General features: G+C 34.5%; 1 protein-coding gene and 1 long non-coding RNA gene across 2 annotated transcripts in view; both read right to left on the bottom strand.

The window, feature by feature from the left end:
* The window catches only part of LOC121727862 (flotillin-2), a 235,204-nt gene that overhangs the window by 153,091 nt on the left and 57,130 nt on the right, over positions 1–24,983 (bottom strand). The window lies entirely within an intron of this gene.
* On the bottom strand, positions 11,782–19,502 carry LOC121727864. The gene is made up of 3 exons (XR_006035734.1): positions 19,492–19,502; positions 19,270–19,275; positions 11,782–11,882 (listed from the first exon to the last, which is right to left on the bottom strand). It is a non-coding gene; the product is annotated as an uncharacterized LOC121727864 (long non-coding RNA).

The following is a 24,983-nucleotide window of genomic DNA, read 5'->3' as shown; positions in this document are numbered from 1 at the left end:
TATTAATATTTAATCAGTTAAAATAAATTTTTAGTTCACGTGGCAGATTGCGGCAATTCACGCGAAACCCGAACTACGCGTTTTTACCGTTAAAGTTATAAGGATTGTTGATAAGGTTCCAGGATCTAGGACTTTTTTAAGAAATTTCTTGCTCTTTAAGGATCTATTTTCAAATTTTGATTATCTCAAATAGTTTTCGTAATATAAAAAAAAACCAAGTTCCCTTCTTTGTTATGTTTACTTAATTGTTTATAACTTTTGCATTTTTTTTCAGCCCCTCTTGTAATTTTGATAGAATGTTCTAGATGGTATTCCGAATCGAATGAGACCAAAACCATAATTTTCGGTGCATGAGATCAAGTTTTGACGAAAATGGCACTTGTTAACCAGAGTATAAAACCACCAAATGAAGTTCACTTTTGTGTTGTTTGCTACATTTGCTACGAAAATGTATGTTAAATGTCATTAAAACTTCATGTCCTGTTACTTGTTTAATTTATTAGGAAAACCCAACCGTACCTATAACATAAAGTAGACACATTTGTTTCAAGATTGAATTACCTACTTTCTATAAAAAGATAATTTTATATGACGAATTAATGACCAAGTATCTATGGGCAGACCCCGAACGGCGAACCAAACGGGTAAAACCCATTGCCTCACAGCCTTTTTGTATGCGTGTTTTGTAAAACCATCAAAATACAAAAGCGACTATGACGTAAAAGTATAAAAAAGTTAATCGTGTATTAAACATAAAGAATTATTTATTTATGACTGACGAATATTGTCTTGGGGTTTTTGGAAGATTATTTACAAAACATTTCCTTTAAAGCAACCATTGAAAGTTTGGAACGAAAGGCTCGTAAAATTGTATTAACCATAATATAGATCGAGGACAGAAAATGGTAAGAAACGGGCTTCTAACAGGTAACGAACATTACAAACTGACAATCTAGTAAATTGTTTAAATGAAATGTCGAGACCTGACGAGTATTCATACAAACATGTAACGTTTTACGAATTGTCAAATATGTAACTTTTAACAAAAATGTAACTTTTTACGAATTGTCTAATTGTAATGTTATCTGGTTTAAAGCGCTCCCCCTACGGAGATGCTGTAATTTACTGTATTTAGGGCCTTATAACTCATTTAAATTTGAAAGCTACAAAATTATTTCCACATTCCTTTCCCCGTTATTAATTTCATATTTTTGATTATTATACTCATGATATCAGCTTCCAAAGTAATACCAATTTATTAAAATTCAAGCATACATTCAGTATCTCCCTAGTATTTACAAATTATTTTTATTTGAAACACACGCCAATAGATCGTCAATTTTACTAACTACATATTACCGGTTTGAATTTTTTAGGTCAATTTTGAACTAAGATAAATAAAAAGATAGGATTTTGGTGCGATCACGGCCACGCGGCGAATGTATGGTCAAGATCGTTTGCTCGGGGGATGACCTTAATAGAGCCTAGGCTAATTTAATATAGCTCGAAATGTGTCGCAGGAATCCTGAAAATGAATACCACCAGGGACCATGTACGCTCCAGGATTGAGGTGACAACTGTGGACGCTGTGGTCGAGACGACGACTACCACTTCTCGCTCCTGGTCATCTTAGTATTAAGCAAATTGGTAAACAAAGGAAGAAGTAATTTTATTCAATAATAAATAACCATTAACGTGATATATTATGATTTATGACACTATAAAACATTTCCATTACAGTAGACTTCACCCAGCTCTACCGACACATAACTCTTGAAAAAGTTAACTTCCATCATTAAAGTTTTTTTTAGTTGTTAATCAATATACATAACACTCGTGCGTGATACATCATTTTTTTTTACAAAATCATATTTTCGTCGGTCATATTTTTTTTATCTCAATACGAAGATGATTTATTTATTATATTTTACAGACAGAAGTTTTTATTTACTCAGCAATTAGCAGTTCCATCAATTAATCAAAGATCTGGGTTTTTAATGTAAGTAATAAGTATCTCAAACGCCTTTTGGTTCTTACATTTTTGAAAAAACTGGGCCTTTTGGCTCCGACACTGTATAAGTGAGTGTAATTTGCTGTGAGAGTACCGACACATCTTCTCCCGACCTTTGAAGCGGAGGAATTCTGGCCGACTGGTGTGGTTTACCGAAGGTTCCGGGGGAGACTCTGAAATGAAGCGCGCGTCACGTCGCCGTGAATTCGTGATAATGTGTAGTTGTTAAGTATATATATTTTTATGTATGTTAGTCATTAAGGTATATATTGTATGGGCCTACGTAGCTTGATTTAAATAAATAAATAAAATAAAAATAAAAAAGTAAATAAAATTAATTGGTACATGATATTATTAAATACTTTAAAACACTATGTGCTAAAAACGCTTTATCAAAAGTGTTTGTGCAAAATATTCTTATTTATTTACTGTCCAAAGCCTCGTGTTAGGAATCATTAGACCAAGCCTTAAGGAAAATGTTGACTAGGAAGTTCACTAATCCGGTGGTGACCCGGCAATTTTTATATTTAACAATATATCATTAAACACCTACCTAAAAACTACATCATCTCTATCCATTTCAGCCACTCCCACAAGGTCAAAAGTTAAAAACGCTCAAGAGAAATAGACTGCCAAAATCACATCTTTACCGTAATAATTCTAACAGAACTTAATTTACTTTGGCTTTTTGTACGGGCAACAGGACACTTGTTTCGTTGCTGACTTTCTTTAAAAAGAAACTTTACATTTATTTTGTACATAACTTAAAAGATGTATTTCTTAAACGATAAAATTTTTGATTATTTCACCAACAGACATGATTTGTATTTTATACATTTTTTCATTGAAACATTTTCTTGATCTTGTAGTTGAAATCACGTTATATATAATATGCATATAATACATATGCATGAAAACAGCAGGCTCTACATTTAAGAACTTCTCTTCAGTGCTCATAGACCCGATACTTCAGCTAAGAAACTTAAGACGATCCCCCTCCGGAGATGCCGTAATTTACCGTTTATAGAGCCTTATTTATAGTAACTTATAATTTGATTAAATTATAATAAAAATACAGCAATAATCTTCAGTAAGTATATGAACGTTCCTTTCATAGTTATTAATTTCCTATTTTTGTTTTTTATACTCATGATAATATCAGCTTCCAAAGTAATACCGATTTATTTAAATTCAAGCATACATTCAGTATCTCCCTAGTATTTACAGATAACGGTTATTTGAAACACACGCCAAAATATCGACAATTTCATTAATTACATACTGGACGTTTGAATTAATGTCAATTTTGAACTAAGATAAGTAAAAAAAAATAGGATTTTGGCGCAATCTCGGCAACGCGGCAAATGTATGGTCAAGGTCGTTTGCTCAGGGGATGGCCTTAAAGTACTAACGCTTTTTGTCGATATCCTCTTGTAATAAAAATATTAATTTTGTTTGCTTTTACTAATGAGCATAATATAATTCCTATGTTTTTGCCCCATTGTCATGCCAAACAGTAAAAAACTAGGAAGATGTTGTTGATTATATATCTATGCTGCTGTTGCGAGTGTGTATGCGAGTCTAACACTCGGGTATTGAATATAATTCAAAGGAAGTTAAATATAATTTGAACTCACACTCACTATGAAATCTATATATTAATACGTGAGAGAAAAACTTTGTAACTTTTTTACGAAAAATGGGGAAACGTAGGTGCATGAAATTTCGCACAGTTATAGTTTATATGCTGAAGGAGTGCATAGATCCAATATTATTTTAAAATTATGCTTTTATCATATATTTTTTTAACAAATAAAACGTTACACACACTACAGCACTACTACTAAGGAAGATGACATATTTTTGAGTGACAAGCCTATACATACGAATTATACTCTTTTATTTATGGATGAAGTCTGTTGACAACAAGTTGACAAATTGAAAATGGATTATAGTTTTTTTTTTAATTGAATTTAAGATACTATTAGACAATGCTTAAACGGCCAGTATGAGATCAGATGAGTCCCAGAGACAAGAGTTGAAAAAATATATTATGATAAAGTTAATATTTTTTTACAAAATATAGGTAGTTATAGTCCTAATGTTGTTGAAAGTAAAGTCGAATTTCGACCATTGGGCGATCTCTAGTTAAGATAATTATTCAAATGAACAAAAATTTTTTGACGGCATTATTTTTAATAGTACTTTTGAGTGCTAAAATAATGTTTGGAACCGAAGCTTGTAGACAATATTTAATAAAAAGATAAAACCGACGTCAAAATTATACGTAGGTAATTGAGAATTAAAACTCCGTATCGCCAAAACTACTGAACCGATTTTGTTGAAATTTGCACTATTCCCTAAGTTGAACAATACCTCGTACAACAAACAAAGAATTATTGAAATCGGAATGGTAGTTCCAGAGATATGCGAACACAAACATAAAAACATACATACATACAATATACATCCATACATACATACACTTGTAATTTGGCACATTTGTTTAGACGCTGATATAGATTACAGACTAACATATACGAAAATCAGTTATAAATTAATTACTGAGAGTCGAGCGATTAAGATTATAAACCTTAGGCTTCGGCTTCGGCCGAAGGTTGTGGCGATTGCCGATTAATCGGCTTCGGCTTCGGTCAAAAATAGACCTTCGGTCGGACACTATCAAGTAGGTATTGATAGACTGTTAAGTCTCGCGACAAGCTTTTATTATCATGCAAATTGTATAATATATTGAGGATTATAACTATAAATAGAGTTTATTTTCTTATTTTTAGACTATTTAAATAAAAGCTTTTTTTTCAAAAAGTTTTTTGTTTATAATTTATTTTATGCTCTAATATTGTCCTATATACGTCACCAGGTGGTTCATATTACCCATCCATTTTCGACATGGGCCTGTAGTCTATATACAGCATACGAATATTTTAAATTAATAGGTCTCTTTCATGCTAAATTTTTATCAGTCATTGTAACTACGGGCTCCCCACAAGCTCGAACGGTTATTTTGTTTAGCTTTAAATACAACTAACTAATCAATCAAAGTTTGTGTTAAGTTTTTGCTAGTTTTATATTCTTTTGTATGATATTTCTGCTCATATAGTCTTGCCAGATCCCGTGGGGAATATAAACATGTTATTATTTTGCAGTAGCTAAGTACGCTTAAAACATCTCGGAAAATAATCAATCCTTCCTTGCAATTTTATTGCGCAGAATTTTCTTAACGCACGAGAACCACACAATATATTTCTGCAATAAAAGCTAAGCTACATTTTGTCCCTGGTCTCAAATACAAAATCTACATAAATCTAAATGATTCAGCGATCCAAACGGCTTGCAGACTAGTAATTTATAATACAACGAGCTTTTGTCCGCGGCTTCGCTCGCGTTAAGAAGTATTATTATATACAAACTTTCATCCCCTATTTGAACTCCTTGGGGTTGGAATTGATCAAAATCCTTTCTTAGCGGATGCCTACGTCATAACATCTACCTGCGTGCCAAACAGCCCGATCCGTCCAGTGGTTTGAGTTGTGCGTTGATAGATCACTATGTCGATCAGTCAGTCAGTCACCTTTGAGTTTTATATATTTAGATATATTCATTTTACACTTGACATTACTTTCGAATGCAATGCCAAGGACAGAACAGGTATGTGGTCAAGAACCTGAAATATTAGCACGAACTTGCACTAGCTAGAAGGATCTTCTGAAACGTGCACATCAACTTCATCAAGGAAGTGAGAGTACATATTTACCTTCAAATCTAGGCTATTAAATCCATAGCAAAACCACGATTCACTTCGATTTTTATGAATCAAATAAAACATAAAAATTATATTAGCTTAATATTAAACAGAAAAAACATGAATGAACAACTCAAAAAGTTAAAACAGAATATTAGATGGTATCAGGCATGCAAAACAAAAATAATACCGGCCGTAGGTTCCGTAGTCATAAGCCGTTTAGGCCTACTACGGAACAGTTTTGAGACTCAAACAATCGGACGAGAATGCGGCATTCTCGTTCGATGGTTTGAGTCTTAAAACGGTTTCGTGGTACAAGTCCAGTTCCCCATTCAAGTTCCAGTATACGTGGACTATGTTATATTTTTTTATGATTAATATTTCAGTTTTGATTTATTTTTTAAATCACGAAAAGTTTTTATTATAACAACAACGTGCGATTGCCAATAAGTAAAATAATCGTATTAAGATGTTGAATGTCTTGTTATTATTTTTTGTTTTTCTATCATACAACATGTTAGTATAGTTTCCTCGCCGTAAGTGTAAGGGAAGTCCTTACAAATTAAATGCGTACTTCGTTATTAAACTTTGCATCATAGTTTAAGTTCATATTAATAACTAGATGTCTCGCGCGGCTACGCCCGCATAATTTAGGAATTTCACGGAAACCGTACATTTTTCCGCAAAAATAGCCTATGTCCCTTCACGTGGTCTATTTTTCAAGTGTGCCAAATAACATAAAAATTGCTCGCGTAGTTCTTAAGATAATAAGCAATTTCATATAATTTTCCCCGTTTTTCCACACTGTCCTCTATTTCTTTGCTCCTATTAGTCGTAGCGTGATAAAATATAGCCTATAGCCTTCCTCAATAAATGGGCTATCTAACACTGAAATAATTTTTCAAATCGGTCCAGTAGTTCCTGAGATTAGCGCGTTCAAACAAACAAACAAACTCTTCTGCTTTATAATATTATATATTAAGTATAGATTAGGTTTAAGTATAGATTAAGGCAACTACAATACAGATTTTGTGACTGAACTACGGTATGCCAAAAACTAAAATATTCTATTTACGAATTTTCACATGATTTTATTTAATTGCTAACATTTATATTTAGTAAGCCTCCTTTTACATTCATGTAAATTATATGTAATTTAATTGCATTTACATAGGTAAGCAAAACATACAAATTACAATAGATGTACCTAACACGAATTACGCACCTATTTATTTAATGAACAGACAAAAATACTAAATAAACACTGCATTAATGATATTATTATCACACTTTTTAACTTCTTAAGTATAGCCTACTGCTACTAAATATTATAGCACTCATAAGAAAAAGTAGGTATGTATCGTAACTCGTACAACAATTATTATTATCAACAAAAAAAGTGATCATGTTAAAGGTCATTAGTAAGTATAAAAAAGTCAATAAAAACATAACAAATTATTTTATGATGGCAGAACAATACAATAATTCTGCCATGCTACGACGCGGACGACTAGTATACCTATTACCTACGGTTCTAGAAGAATAGAACGCACTTACACATCATTTTTAGGGTTCCGTACCCAAAGGGTAAAAACGGGACCCTATTACTAAGACTACGTTGTCTGTCCGTCTGGCCGTCACGTCCGTGTATCTCAAGAACCACTAGAGCCAGACTTCTGAAATTTTCTTAGATTGTGTATGCAACAAAAAATACTAAAAACATTAATATTTAAGGGTTGTTATTTTTTGCTCGATATTAATAATGGCGATAAATAGGCACTTGAAATTTTCATAAAAGTCTTATTTGTATGTCTATTGTCTAATTTAATAATCTATACTAATATTATAATTTTGCAGTTTGTTTGTTTGTTTGAACGCGCTAATCTCAGGAACTACTGGTCCGATTTGAAAAATTATTTCAGTGTTAGATAGCTCATTTATCGAGGAAGGCTATAGGCTATATTTTATCACGCTAAGACTGATAGAAACGAAGAAATAGAGGAAAATGTGGAAAAAACGGGGGGAAATTATTTGAAAGGGCTTATTTGAACGTGCTAATCTCAGGAACTACTGGTCCGATTTGAAAAATTCTTTCAGTGTTAGATAGTCCATTGATCGAGGAAGGCTATAAGCTATATTTTATCACGCTAAGACTAATAAGAGCGAAGAAATAGAGGAAAGTGTAGAAAAAACGGGGGGAAATTATTTGAAAGGGCTTATTTGAACGCGCTAATCTCAGGAACTACTGGTCTGATTTGAAAAATTCTTTCAGTGTTAGATAGCCTATAATCGAGGAAGGCCATAAGGTATATTTTATTATTCTACGACTAATAGGAGCGAAGAAATAGAGAAAAGTGTGGAAAAAAACGGGGGAAATTATGTGAAATAAATAAAAATAAATAATAAATAAACGTTTATTCTGCCACCACATTACACATATGACATACGACATAATATAGGTATTATATACAGAACTGATATAAACAAGAACAAAATTAAAAATTAACCTATTGCTTATTATCTTAAGATTCTTAAGAACTACTGGAGCAATTTTTATGTTATTTGGCAAACATGAAGAATAGACCACGTTAAGGGACATTGGCTATTTTTTGCGGAAAAATGTACGGTCGCGAGAAATTCCTAAATTACGCAAGCGAAGCCGCGCGGAACATCTATATATAATAAAATCGTAGGAAAGTCAATGCTGTACATTGAATATTTTTGTACAATAAATAATACTTGGGACGTGATCTACTATACTAACGCGGACGAAGTCGCGGGCAACAGCTAGTTAATAATAATATTTAAATGAAATAAAAAATAAGGGGGGCTCCAATACAAAAAACACAATTTTTGGCCTATTTTTGCTGTATAACGGTATGGAACCCTTCGTGCATAAGTCCGACTCGCTCTTGGCCGATTATTTTATTATAATGCATGCAATTAAATTATTATGCAATTATTATGGCAATTATACTAACATAATTTACAAGCCTCTACTAACAAGTGAGTCTATTTTACTTAACTAAATAAAATCTATTTAACCATAATCATAATCATAATCATAATCATAATATCTTTATTTGCTCGAAATGTGGTTACAAAGGATGACAAAATGATACAGTACCAGCACACTTCGCTAATACATTGTTAGCATGCAAATGTTAATTTCTTAAAAGGAGTAAGACAATATTAAATATAAACATTCAGACAAAATAACAAAATCAAATTTAAATAAGTAATACAGTGCTAAGTGTCATTTAAAGAGTAATTAATCATCTTTATAAAATGTTTTATTTATATTTTTGATGGTCATCATCCAAAATGTTATAAGATACAGAAATTTAAGTCAATAGATTGAATTAATTAATGAAAATAATGTCCTATGGGTATAAAATTGGTCATTAATTAGTAAAATGTTAATAATGTTAAAGAAATATATGAATTAAAAAAATAATGATAATAAAATATAGTGTCAAAATTAGTTCAATAATAATAAAAATAAAATGTCAAAAAAAAAAAGTAATAAGTAATAATAATATGTCAAAGATTAATAAAATAATAATAATAATAAAGTCAATTGTCAATTAGTCGAGATTACATTAACAATAGTATGTGATGTCATTAATTTCATTATAATAGCAATAATTTCTAATGTCTAGGTTAAAATTAATGATAACTAAAACTCTTTATATTATTTTGTTGTTATCATTGAAATAATCAGAAAGGTTATAATAGCATTTGCTTATTAAAAGTTCTTTGACAGATTTTTTGAACATGTTTATACTGACATTATTTTTTCTTATAGATAGTGGCAATTTATTATAAATTTTGGATGACATACCTAATACACTTTTACAAACAAGTGACGTTTTATAATTGTTTGTGTATATTTTATCATTGTCACGCCTGTTTCTTTTTACGACCTCAGAAGTTTTAGGAAATAATTCAGGATTTTTATAAACAAATAGTACCATTTCTAATATATACAAGGACGGAAGTGATAGAATTTTGTGCTTAATAAAATATGCCTTGCAGCTATCCGTTACCTGCAAACCAAACATTGCCCGAATACATCGTTTTTGCATTTTAAAAATTACGTCTTTTTCAGGCGAATTTCCCCAAAATATTATACCATAGCGTAAGAGAGATCCAACCATGCCATGATAAGCAGTTAATATTCCATCAGTGTTCATGATAGGAGCTAACTGAGCAAGGGCATAAGAACAGCTACAAATTTTTTTGCTAAGTTTTTCTATGTGAGATTTCCAGTTTAGCTTGCTATCAATATTAATTCCTAAAAATTTACAGTCATTTACGCGGATAACTTTTGTATCACTATAGTGCACATTAATTTCGGGAGGAGATTTTCTTTGTGTGAAGTGTATGATGCTAGTTTTGTTTAAATTAATTTTTAAATTATTATTGTTTAGCCAAGATATTATATATGTCAAAGTTTTATTAATGTCGTTTTCATAATTACTTACTATGTCACAAGCTATTGTTAGGGTACTATCATCCGCAAAGAGTGTCATTGGTTTGTCAGTTGTTTTAGGGAAGTCATTTATATAGATTATGAATAGAAGAGGGCCCAAAACACCACCCTGTGGAATGCCATAAATCAAGTATCTCATCTCAGATATAAACACATCCTCCTGCAGTGTTTTGGTGTTTATTCGCTTTATTTTTGTACACTGTTTCCTATTTGATAAGTATGACTCTATTAGTTTCAATGCATTAAATAAAACTCAAAGGTGACTGACTGATTGACATAGTGATCTATCAACGCACAGCCCACACCACTGGACGGATCGGGCTGAAATTTGGCATGCAGGTAGATGTTATGACGTAGGCATTCGCTAAGAAAGGATTTTGATAAATTCCAACCCCAAGGGGTTCAAATAGGGGATGAAAGTTTGTATATAATAATACTTCTTAACGCGAGCGAAGCCGCGGGCAAAAGCTCGTATTTATATATAAGTATATCTATGGACGCTTCACACCACGTCAGTCTGGCCCCGTGCTAAGTACCTGAAGGACTTGTATTACAGGTACCAGACAACGGAAATATAATTAATAATTTTATACTATACATATATTTAAGATTTTTGTTATAATATGATGTAACACATAATGAATACACATCCATGACCCAAAAACTTTGAAAACTTTTTGTTCCGTCGGCGGGATTCGAACCCGCGACCCCCGGCTTGAGCTGACAACTGCTCAACCAATTGAGCCACAGAGGTCGTCTTTATTATTTCATAACTTTATATTCCATTTCACACCATAATACTAGTCTACTCTAGTCTTTGTCTGATACACGCCACTGTTCACGCCCAAACTTTTGAACTGAACCGATTTTGCTGTTTCGTATGAATATACTTTTAGTCCCGGGAAAGGAAATATAATACTTTTTACCCCGACAAAATGTACGGTTCTCGCGCGATAAACGATTTTTGGCGCAACGGAGTTGCGGGCGTCATCTAGTAGTTTTATATTTTAAATCATACCGCTTTTGTTTAGATAATGATAATAATCGATAGATATATTATTCATATTATATTACGAGCTTTTGCCCGCGGCTTCGCCCGCGTTAAAGAAGTATTATTATATACAAACTTTCATCCCCCATTTTAACCCCTTGGAGGTAGAATTGATCAAAATCCTTTCTTAGCGGATGCCTACGTCATATCATCTACCTGCATGCCAAATTTCAGCCTGATCGGTCCAGTGGTTTGAGCTGTGCGTTGATAGATCACCATGTCAGTCAGTCACCTTTGAGTTTTATATATTTAGATTAATTTATAACAAAAAAGAAATAATTCGTTTTTTTTTATGTTACAACATAATATTATTCTGCAACTGTAAGCATTACTCATCATAACGTGTATTCTCGCCGTCTGCTATTAATTCGATCGTTGTTTTCCAATCATTAACACATTATTTCAAATGACGTTCACGTACGTACGTCATGATGCATTCAAAACAAAGGGCCAGGCCACAACACTGCGTTGCGGCGTCCGCGTCGCATCGCAAAAACAACCATAGAAAAGCAATGTAGTTTTTTGCAATGCGACGTCACAACGCAGTGTTGTGGCCTGGCCCCTGACAAAGTACCTATCTTTCGTTAAAAACGATGACGAAATTCGTTATCGAAATGTTTGACATAAGGCATCGCTAAATGACATTTCGCTTGCGAAGACTAATGTCAAATCCCATACATTTTGATAACGAATTGCGTCATTGTTTTTAACGAAAGGGACTTTGGCTACGGCCTCTGGCCCGCATTGCGGCGTCGCATCGTATAAAATATAAATAGACCGGGAGATGGTGACACAAAATTCTTGATCATTTGTACCAGTATGGCGGTTCTTCAGGGGTCTAATTACGTAAAGGCAATAAAAAGTAGTGAAATAATATATTTTACTGACTTTAAGTTTAAATAATTCCTAAGTGTAAAGTGATATTTTAGTCCATAATTGTTGTCACGGTGTGTCGGGGGACCGCCAACAGTGTCTTTTGCATTTTGTATCGCCATGTCACTGATTGTCTCGATACTATAATGTTTTGTGAAATCAAACATCTACATTAGCGGTCCCCCGACACACCTTGACAACAATTATGGACTAAAATATCACTTTACACTTAGGAATTATTTAAACTTAAAGTCAGTAAAATATATTATTTCATTACTTTTTACAGTTGTTTAGCGGGGGTTTTTTGAAATTTCTTAATTTTATTTTATTTCAAGCTTTTTAAACTTGTGTTGGTTATAGTGCAGAATAATTCCTATCAACAGGATCATATTATATCCCAATGAATACCATCTAGGAGTGTCTTTTTTGATGAGGCCCTCAATATGAGTCCAAACATGAAACCTCCACTTTGGTTTCTTAATATGGAGCTCGGCTTCTATAGAATCCAGGTGATGCTGCAGCAGCAGCATGCAAAAATTTATTGGTTATCTACGTCGCAATTAAAATGAGCCCAAACACGAAACCATTGCTCTAAGTTGGTGAGGAGTTGGGTATCCTATTGATTACCAGGTGATGCTGCAGCACCAGGTCAACTTTCCATCAATGTGTAAATATTCATGAATGTCACGACCTATGAATGCAATAAAGCCCACCAAACGACTGCAAGTTGCTAATCGGCCCTTCATTAACCAGATGAACAGCGATTTTTCAGCACAGAGCAGGCTGATGATGATGAACTATAGCTAAGAACACTCTCAATTAAGTCAGCTTTCAAACAAAAAAAACTAGATCAAAATCGGTCCACCCGTTTAGATGCTACGATGCCACAGACAGACAGACAGACAGACAGACCGACAGACAGACACGTCAAACTTATAACACCCCTCTTTTTTGTCGGGGGTTAAAAAGGAAAATGATGGTCATAGCACTCGCACTGGCGGCCCAAACGCGTGGGCGTTAATCAAACGCGTCGGATAAATAACGAGTATCGAACGTTTGTTCCACAAAAATGCTTGTATTTTCAGATAGTCGAAAAAAAGAAGTAGGCGCTAGCGTGTTGCCATAATTCTCGGGTGTGACTCACAGCCCGCCATACCGACGCGGATACATTAATTTATATAAAACAATTGAACCATTTGTACCAGGCTAATTTTTGCATAGCTAATCATCGTCGAGTAGGTAGCCATTCACGAAAATAACCTTGCCATACTTTTCCGAATGTTCCCGATGGCCGCCATACCACTGCAAAGGAGTGATTTTTTTTTTCGCCAAACGATTTGTACGTGGGAGTGCCATGCTTCGGCACGAATGGGCCGGCTCGACCGGAGAAATACCACGTTCTCACAGAAAACCGGCGTGAAACAGCGCTTGCGCTGTGTTTCGCCGAGTGAGTGAGTTTACCGGAGGCCCAATCCCCTACCCTATTCGCTTCCCTACCCTCCCCTATTCCCTTCCCTTCCCATCCCTACCCTCCCCTATTACCCTATTCCCTCTTAAAAGGCCCGCAACGCACCTGCAGCTCTTCTGATGCTTCGAGTGTCCATGGGCGACGGAAGTTGCTTTCCATCAGGTGACCTGTTAGCTCGTTTGCCCCCTTATTCCATAAAAAATAAAAAAACCCTGAAACTTTTTTTAACAGGAGCTTTGCTGCTTTCACAATGAACTCTATATTATAACTAGCAGACCCGGCAAACGTTGTTTTGCCATATAAATAATTTTGAATAATGTGAACAACCCTTATTACTTAGGGGTATGAAAAATAGATTTTGGCCGATTCTCAGACCTACTCAATATGCTCACAAAATTTCATGAGAATGGGTCAAGCCGTTTCGGAGGAGTACGGGAACGAACATTGTGACACGAGAATTTTATATAAAAGGTATCGGACACATACGCACCCTTAAGTATCATCACTTTGTTTTGTTACACTCTGTATAACAATTTTATAATTAAACTACATTATTATTAAACGCTTGACCTAAAACATCTACGCCGGTTACAATAAAATGTTATGAATCTGCAGCAATAATTTAAATCACGCATAAAAAGTAGAAGATTATTCAACCTGTCAATATTTTTTGTCCGTAGTATTAGCGAACGGTACAACGTATACCACAGCCATAATTAGTACAAGGTTTATCCCTGGTGTGTTATTAAAAAAACTGGCCATGTCCGAGTTTAGAACACAGATTGGGACGCGCGTAGGGATCCGTACTGAATTGTATGCCTAGGGGAAATCAAATGTCAAATCTTTGGTTAGGGACGCCATATTTAACGATAACCATAACCGCTCAAACTTATATCTATACAGGTGTAACAAAAATAAATGATAATACTTTAGGGTGTAACTTTTTTCACTTTTGTATGGGCAAGCGCCCGAACGTCACGGGTTTCCCCATACAAAAGTGAAAAAAAAATTTGGTCTTTCAGCGCTGCTATTTTCACAGTGAACTCTCTATAAGGAACACATACACACCCTAAAGTATTATCACTTATTTTTGTTACACCTTGTATATCGAACTTTTTCGTGAAAATTTACAATGGATCACAGTAGCTTTAACAAAAAAATAAACGCACGGCAACAGACATCTGTCAATTTCCGTGGTAAAAGTTAAGGTTAAAGTTAAGTTAGTCTGAACTATTACCATAATTTTGACCATAACTATAACTATAACCATGCCTCTGGTGCAACCCACCCTTATTATCATTTTAATATTTTCGAGTCGGAAGTTTAGCTTTTAGAATTTTATTTCGTCTAAAATTGAGCCACTTTATAATATGTTGAAAAGTAAAGTAAACTTTATAACGAGATAACATCACTGACTCAAAAGTAGTAAAGGTGATGAGTTCGAACGAACGAACAAAACACAAAAATGCAAGTTTTTCGTTTATACGCGGTCGGACGGTATTAAAAGACGGCAGACCGACGAGCGAAGGTGGATGACGGAACCATAAAATTGAAAATTTGTAGCTTCGCGTCTTTCTACGCAAATCGAATAAATTATATACGCTAAGATAATTGCCGTATCACGAGATATATCTATCCTCGCACGCCACCGCATAATAATAGCCCTAACTGCAACAATATGGTAATAAACTACCGACGCGTCGCCCTCAGAATGACAATTGATGTTTTTCTCTAGTTTTAGCATTTATTACTGTATTATTTGATTGAATTGTATGTTTAGATTTTGTATTATTTTGAGGACAGTAATAAAAGTCTTATTGCCTCGATTTTAGGAACGACCGCAAAACTCAAACATGATATATTGCCAGTAACAAAATTTTATAAGATACATACCACAAAAAATGCAGAAAGGAAAATGCCTGAAGGAGGAAAGTTTTAAGTTATTATGTATGCAACTTTTGTGTTTTAACACACGCTGCCCATTTTTAATCACAAAGATGGGAGAACTATATTTTGCGACTAGTTTTTTCTAATGTATAGCGCAAAGAAATCCTTAATTTCATTCTAAACTCGACATCATTTCTATTTCTTATCTAGCAAAATAATCTTAAAAAACTTAGCAATTAAAAACTAATTAAGTATATTACGATCGTATTTTGATTTCAAGGTTACCTTTAGTAGTTAGTATAATTAAACGTACGTATGATAGTTCAATGAATGATATTCTTTAGTAGGGAGAACCTTCAGTTTCGTGACTTACTATTCTAGCGGCGCACAAGGCTCGCCTTGGCGTCTCCGGAATGATTAAGCAGGGTGATCGGGCTTTCTTTAGAAATAGACCTTTGGCCGAGCATAACTTTAAGTCATCTTCTTTAATCTATTACGTCGGAGCTAGATAGTTTGATGGCATAAAAATTGGCCTAAATATAATACACGACATAGATACTTAAATGTCGAAATGACCCTAAGTAATCTCCAAAAACATGCATTTATTTGAGCATGTTTTTTGCCTCAATATACCTACAATCTACATAGTACCTAGATTCTAGACTATTTTTTTGGAAAATTAATTATTTGTAAATTGTAATATCATAACATTATTTATAAGTATCTGGGCACAAAATGAAATCGCCGATTACTAGCTATTATTTATGAATGACAGGGACAGCCCTTTACTACACCGGTGAAATGAATAGTAATATTTTTATTTATTTATTTAACCAAGGCATCTTGGCCCATATTATAAATACCTTATAGACTAACATACATACAATTATACTAAAAACTATACTATATAATCTTAATCTATATAAAATAATCTATACTATAATATATGGAAAAAGGGGTTGTAAGGGGGTGTTTATGCGTAAATTTGTTCAAATTAAGTTACTTCCAAAAATTCATAACAGATGGGGCTAAGAGTCGCCTACATCGCGCTAGCGCTTGCTCAAACGTCTTATATAAGTTTTGATTTAAAGTCCATACATTTGCGTCATTATTTTTAATTAATTATTACTTACATAAGTATTCATTAAATGTATCTAAATGCGATAATTGTCAAAATGAATAGAAGTTAGAAAATGATTATTGCAAAGACAGAAAAATTATTGTGCGATTTTCAGAATGAAAAATAATTCTATGTTAACGTGTAGCACTAACACCGAAGTGCTTTCAATGTTTCGGCCGAATGATCGGTGCGTTTCCTACTCCGAAATATTTTCGTTCAAAAGCTCGGGGCTCGGGCCGACTGAAGTTTGTCACATTGCCTTCGAAGTTTGTCACGCAACTACGAGCCCGATGTAACTTCGGAGTTAGACTACTGATTCCATACAACATGAATGCAGATCCGGTCCATTTTCTATCCAACAGCAAAATAATAAATGATCAAACGAACTTACCAAGTGAAGTTCGATCATTATTATATGAGTCGCTTCATTCGAAGATATATAATTAACCAGTAGTACCTTTGTATATCTGCTTGGCATACGCGTTTTTTTAAAGATTTATGTAGGTAAGTTGAAAAATTACACGCTCGCTCGATCACACGGCGTTCCGACGTGCCTCATTATGTTTAGAGAGAAGTAATGCAAAAATCTTTCTTTCTTTCTTTGGGTACTGCAGCAAACATAGTTTCGTGCAGACTGGGTGGGAGGGAGATTATATCTTCGAATGAAGCGACTCATATAATAATGATCGAACTTCACTTGGTAAGTTCGTTTGATAATTTATTATATTTCTTCGCTTCATTCTTCGATATATAATTAACCAGTAGATTTTCAGAGTAACGAAAGAAAGATTTTTTTTTTTACGAAAAACAATATTTATTATGAATAGTAATCATTATATTCAAGAAAGAATTCAATAATAATAATAGTCAGTAGAAACGAAACGTAAGAAATCTCTATGGTTTGTGATTCAAATGATAACACACTGGGATCATGGTGATTATACATAATATTATAATATAACTGATTCAGCGAAACTTTGTTCGTCGATAAAATGATGGCTAAGGAAAATATCGAAAATATTGTAGTCGCTAGTCCTGCCTGTCGACTTTCGTCTTACTAATCGTGTCCAGTTTCAGTCCCCATGTCGACGCTCGTGTCGGCGCTCATGTCGATGCTCGTGTCGATGCTCGTGTCGACGCTCGTGTCAACGCCGCGCCGCTCTCGCACAGAATCTGCTTTATCCAGCGACTAACCGACTGGGAGTTGGCTGTTCTATGCGGAGCGTTAAACGTTAGCAATAATAACCCGTACTGTAGCATTATCCTATTTAATATAATCTTGAATAACCATCGCACGGCGTAGTAACTTAAATATAACTTGAAACTTTTTAAATAAAAAGGAATTACATAATTTAATAACATCACCGATCCGATCACGCCCGGGAGATGATGTCTTTGTAATATAATTTTCGATACCGATATTTAAAACCGTATTTTTTTATTATGCCGAGTTTTATTAGGCAGAAAGTTTTAAGTCAATGAGTAATGACCCGTATTCAATAGGTACAGAGTGCAAGAAAAAACAAATAATTTATAAGTGGATCGCGGGTACTATACGCCTCAAGTATGTATTTATTATACAAGTATTTTTACCGGAAAGCTTATTTCGAAAGTCGCTTCAATCTTCACACATTCATCTGAGCCAATGTAACCAACCAATAATGTCAACATTGTTCATAAACAATGACAGTGCACAGGCTGTAGAAGATATTATAGCCAATAATAAGTCTATTAACTAATAAGATTGAACAGAGTATAAATATCTAAAATCTAATTCGAAGTAAAGTATTTTAGAATAAATTTTAAGGTTACTGCTTTAACTGGGTCCGGCTCTGAGGTCGTCGATAATGTATGCATATAATGTAATGCATATTATTATGATTGAAAGTGGAGAATATTGTGTTCTCGGTCCACCAGGCTAAATGTTTTAACAATTATTCAAGAATAAGTGTGATTCTGTTATCGTATTTATCATTGCATATTTTATTTAGTATTAAATATTTTAATCGCTGAAAACCAGTTGCATTCCGCGGCGGGAGTCAGGAATCAGGATATGAAGGTGTCAAAACACCTATCAGTTGAGTTAGCTCACGAATAGTACACTGATTTAACTGTTCTATATTATTCCGTTTTTAATAGGCATATACTATTATATATAGCATATATATATAATATATCTAATATATAAAATTCTCGTGTCACGGTGTGCGTGTTTGAACTCCTCTGAAACGGCTCGACCGATTTTCGTGAATCCTAGCGAGCTAGGGTTGAGAATCAGACAACATCTACTCTTTTATCTTTATAAGTGTATTCATTTGTTGAATAAATAATAGTAAATTATTACTTTATCGAGTCTGAGTGTTTTAGGTTTGCGTTACAAAGTTGTCTTGTCTGATAATATTGTATTATTTGATAAGTTTGATAATAATTTATATCGAGATAAGCCAGATACTGTTGATAAGTCTGATAATATCGAGACTTTGTCAGGTGAAATCTATAATGATAATAATCGATCGAAATGGAATCGATCTACAACACTTATTATCAGGAATGTTTTATAAGCAGTAGCTTATCTTAATCGTTTTTAGGGTCATTTAAAACAATAATCTGGCGAATCCAAAGAGGGTTCACCTAACGTCAATAGGAGAACCCTGGATCTATCCGGATCTGGACCGGTTCTATCGGTGCAGGTACTCGGGAAAGCTTCGGGTTCATTCGAAACCTGATTGTTCCGTACCTATATCTGTCACTTTTAGTAAGGGACCAAATTAAATATTGGGGTAGCTCGTTATAATCGACTTATATGTCGATAAAATATGTTACGAAAAATATTGAGGGTAGTAACTATCTCGTTACGTAGATATTATTAAGTAAGTTTCGTTATACACTCGCGGTGTATCTCGAGTCCCAAAATTGATGCAAGATTTATTTAATAATAAAAATTATATACCGGCAGACATAGTAAATTATAATCGTAGTTCTATATTTAAAACAAAAGGATCGCGCGGGATGCGCATTGGTTATTAACTGATGAGACTCGCAGTCAATCTAGTTATTAACTCGAAATAGCTGTTCTCTATAAACCGGCAAAGATAATATTAATATTATAATAATAATTATTATGTTTTTCTATTTATAGAACAAAGAGCGCGGAAAAACGCGCGGTAGTTGCTAAGTTTTATTTTTAAACATTGTCGGAGACTCGTAGTCAATCCATACATTATGGCGGTTTATAAAATAACTCCCTGTTAATCCCCAAACCAGCCAACGTATAGTTCTATTTATAGAACAGATAAAACATCGTCAGAGACTCGCAGTCGATTCCGATGCGTATAAATTGTGTTTAGAGACTCGCGGTCAATCCACACATTATGGCGGTTTATAAAATAACTCCCTGTTAACCCCCAAACCAGCCAACGTATAGTTCTATTTATAGAACAGAAAAAACATCGTCAGAGACTCGCAGTCAATTCCGATGCATATAAATTGTGTTTAGAGACTCGCGGTCAATCCACACATTATGGCGGTTTATAAAATAACTTAACATAATTAAACACTTGCAGTAATTAACTTACAACTATTTCCCTCAATCAGACAAACATAATATAGTTCTATTTTTAGAATAGGTAAAACATCGTCAGAGATCCGCAATCAATTCCGATGCATACAAAATAATAATATAGATTGTGTAAAAGGACTCGCGGTCCAAACACACTGTACTTATTGACTCACAGTCGCAGTACATGCCGGTTAGTTAAATAATTGCAGTAATCACCTGCAGTTGTTTCCCCCAATCCGGCAAACATAATTTATAGTTCTATAATTCTATTTATAGAACAAATAAAGCATACATAATATTATAGATTGTGTATTTTAAAGACTCGTAGTCCCATCACATTGTACGTTTATTAACTCGTGGTCGCAGTACAAGCCGGTTAGTATTTATTGAATATAATTGGCTCGTCTAGGCCTCGGTAGTGCCTGCCGTTTATTTAAGTATTTAATAGTACTTACATGTATTTTCTTGTTACACGATAAAATAACATTGACTTTAGTTACTTACAACACTGACTCAATTATCTTAATAATAATAACCAGCTGCGCTTTGGCATGGTTACTAAGTATACGTGTTCGCGTTGCCTCGCGTTAACAAAGAATGAGGCACGTCGGAACGCCGTGTGATCGAGCGAGCGTGTAATTTTTCAACTTACCTACATAAATCTTTAAAAAAACGCGTATGCCAAGCAGATATACAAAGGTACTACTGGTTAATTATATATCGAAGAATGAAGCGAAGAAATATAATTGAGTTTGAGAAACAAAAATTATAAAGAAAATAGAAAATTATGAATCTTTCTCACTCTATCAGCTACTATTTCTGCCTCATTTTATGATAAAAATGTTTGTTTTTGGTTTATTTGTCCTGAATCATGCTAAAACTGCTGGCCTTCATTACTATTCATTAAAGTGCTTTTGCATTATTTTCATTACACGAAGGCTTTTTTGACTTTTTTATCATTATCACAAGAAAAATATTCTTCAGTATTAGCATCCAACGAACCGGGCACGGGTTAGCCAGAAACAAATAGAATTTAATATCATATCAAACATAATAATATGTTTCTACTGTTTACACTACGATTGAGGATCCAATTACATTTTTCCACAAACTTACGTAGATAATAAATTATAGTTAATCTGATAATAATTGTGGTTACAATTACCTCAGTTGTTTTCCTTGTCATCGCAATACAGGTTTCGGTCCATCCAAGATCCAACCTAGAATTTTCTACTTTTTTTTATGAAATAAGGGGCAAACGAGCAAACGGGTCGCCTGATGGAAAGCAACTACCGTCGCCCATGGACACTCGCAACATCAGAAGAGCTGCGGGTGCGTTGCCTTACTTGAGCAACAGCAGGATGCGCTACTAAGTCTACCGACTGAAGAGGCTTTGATATTTGCCAAAGGGACCAGACCTGACTGACTATGATGGTCGGTTATCAGTTCGGCGTTAGCCAATCACCACTAGTGAATAAGCTCCTGTCGGAAAACTCAGAATCCGGACAAAGGAAACAATGAGATTTTTCGACGCCCGAGTTCCGCCTGCAGGCTGAGCACGCCCACAGTGGAAATGGCAAAAGAATAGAAACGCTGACAGTTTTTGCGGACAAACTGATAGATTTCCTTTGTTAATCTATCACTTTGTCTACTTTACCGTTACAATAAAACTTTACAGGGCGGCCATGCTAAGCCTGCTGATGGCAGATTATCCACCTGCCGGAGCTCTGTATCAATCAGGTCACTTGCCAAACATTAACTATCAGAACTGAGATGCTATATTATGAACTTCAAAACCTGCATTAAAATTATTGCTCCGAGACTGCCGCTGCAGGGCATAGTCCTTCCTTATGTGGTTTTGGACTCTACGCGTGTCCTAGGGTTTTCCCAATGCATTAACCTTACGTAGTAGCAAATAGCAATATACATAATTATAAATTATAATATTATCTCCAACTGTATCGACTCATTCGACTGTCAGGGTTTTATAGCGGAATTAAAAAGAAACTGATAAACAATATAGTAATACTGTGGTAATACTATGGACGCTACCACGTCAGTCTGGCCCCTAGCTATTCTCGAAGAGCTTGTGCTAGCAGACAACCGAAATATACTTCATACTATTATAATATGTAATACATATAATATTTAAGGTTTTACATCCATAACACATTGAAAACTTTTGTACCCTCGGCGGGATGCGAACCCGTGACCTCCGACCTGCTAACCAACTGAGCCACAGGGGTCGTCAATATTTAAGGGTTAAAATCCATATTATTATATATTCGAAAGTGTGTCTGTTGGCCTGTGTGTTACCTCTTCACGCCCAAACCTCTGAACCGATTTTGCTGAAATATATGGAGTATGGTATTTGAGCCCCGGGATATAGGATACTTTTTATCCTGGAAAAACGTACGGTTCCCGCGTGATAAACTAATTTTGGCACAACGGAGTTATGGTTCCATTATACGGTCATGCAAGCGTCAGTCAATTCCGTCAATAATGAATTATGTTTGACTGATGGACTGACGAATGTATCCAGATTTTCGTCAATCAGCTTCATGCAACCGTCAGTCACGCTCTTACACGGTAGGTTACCCATCAGTCACAGTCATGACTGTGGTAAAACTGACAGCAAAACCTACCGTCTAATGGATGCCTTACGGGCGTCATCTAGCTTATTATAAATGGAAAATTTTTTGCATTGCCTATCGGGTACTGTGAATATTATATTATATATATTCTTCTACTAATCACTAAGCAATGACATGTAAATTGGTAGTAGAAAAAGTGCAAAGTGTTCAAAATGGCGCGTGTCATAGACATGCTTTTTTTATATGTGACACGGTCAAGGCCAGTCTTTACATAATATCTAATATCAACTATTTGTATATGTACAATACTAATTCGCTTATAAGTTATAAATGTTATAATATACACAACACCTTCGGTTTTCAATAGAAATGACAGATGATGTTTGAAAAACGACGAATTACTAAAGTAATTGTCATTGTGGTTGTACTGTACAAGTTTGGGTTTTTTGTACAAATATTAGTCAGCAGTAGCAGTGGATTCTGTGTAACTCGATTCAGTTTACTTGTCTGATATCTTCAGTAATAATTTAGAAGCTCGCCTTACTGCTCGCCTTAAGCAACTGACGTCGCTCAAATTGCAGCAACTTACTTACGGATGTATGTAAATTATTTAATTGAAATTGATAAATCCTGCAAAAAAAATGAAATTTCAGTACCTAATATCTGGCCTAGACCAAAATAGAGAGAATATAGGAACAAAATATGTAATCTATGAGCAGATGTTTAAGAATTGTCTGATAAGTTAGGAAAATCTCTAGAGTCTAGACAATCAAGGATTTTGTATGCCTATATTGTCTTTATGGGCAGTGTGAATCTTTTTATTCTTATAGGGAAAAATTTATGTCTACTAAACGATAAAACCGGTAGGTTTTCAAGGATACTAGTATATTTGTAGGCAGGTAAAGCAGGTGGTTTTTTTGCTCCCAATGTACACAAACTTGAAATTTTCAAGGCTCAAGACCATAAAGTAAAAGTCTGTAATTCCCCTTAACGTTGACGAAAAACCCCAACGCCTACAATATTATAGTAGTCTACATACATACATATCTTTAGGATGTAGGTAGTATAATAACAAGGTACAGATTGCAAATTTTCACATTTGTATGAAGTTTTATGCCTCAATTCGCTGTTTAGCCTTTAAAATCAATCATCATCAGACTTGATATTATAAGATTTAAACACTTACGGATTTTGTCGCGGAGCACTTTTATTAATCCCGACGTTTCGGCTGCTTTACAGCGGCCTCTAATAAAAGTTCTCCGCGACAAAATCCGTAAGTGTTTAAGCCTTATAACATCATGATTCATGAGTGATACTCGCGTAAACTTAAGAAATCATTACATCATCAGACTTTTAACTCAACAGAAGTCACATTCAAATCGTCCTTGCCACAATAAAAATAGCTCTGTGATCTTCCGGAGCTACAGACGTCTGACAGCCGACAGGCATACAATGAGTTCCATAACTAGAGGATCGTCTGCCGTTAATGAATGCTAAACACGGCATTAACCCTAATGTGACCCGAAGCCGAAACGCGACCTTATCCGTTTGTCTCTACACGGCAATGCCGAGGTCAACTTACTTCGTACCGACGAAAACCAATCTGTCGATAATCGTTATAACGTGTCTGTATGCAGTAACCTTAGGAGTAAAACAGTCATAAATTTGAGGATCATTGTAAGCACAATGATCCTCAAATTTTTACTGATGAATGAATGAAGATACGTCCAAATAACCGGTCGCGACAGGTTATTTTGACGTACCTTCATTCATAAGGATAAGCATTTAGCGCTTATGGTCCAAAATAGGAACTTCGTTGTGCTGATAAATGGAGACGTAAGTATATGAAATGGCCAAGTAACAGTTTGAAAATTGTCATTGTTTTGCATGAATGAAGGCTTTGGGACGGGGTATAGAAACACTGCGGAGATAAACTGAAGGTACCGTTCCGATCTTTACCGCGGCTTACCGCGACCGACAAAAATTCAAATAAAATGCCACTTTATTAAATAGATAGATAGATAGTGTATATCTCATAAAGTAGCATTTTATTTGAATTTATAGATTATAGTCTATGTCATAAAGTGCATTTATTTGAACTAGAGAATTATAGTCCATTTTCAATTTGTAACTTGTTGTCAACAGACTTCAACCATAAATAA

Source organism: Aricia agestis, chromosome 6 (assembly GCF_905147365.1).
Source record: "Aricia agestis chromosome 6, ilAriAges1.1, whole genome shotgun sequence".
In the NCBI taxonomy this organism is placed as follows: domain Eukaryota; kingdom Metazoa; phylum Arthropoda; class Insecta; order Lepidoptera; family Lycaenidae; genus Aricia; species Aricia agestis.
Note: the sequence above shows the minus strand (reverse complement) of the source record. Positions and strands in the feature narration are given on the sequence as shown.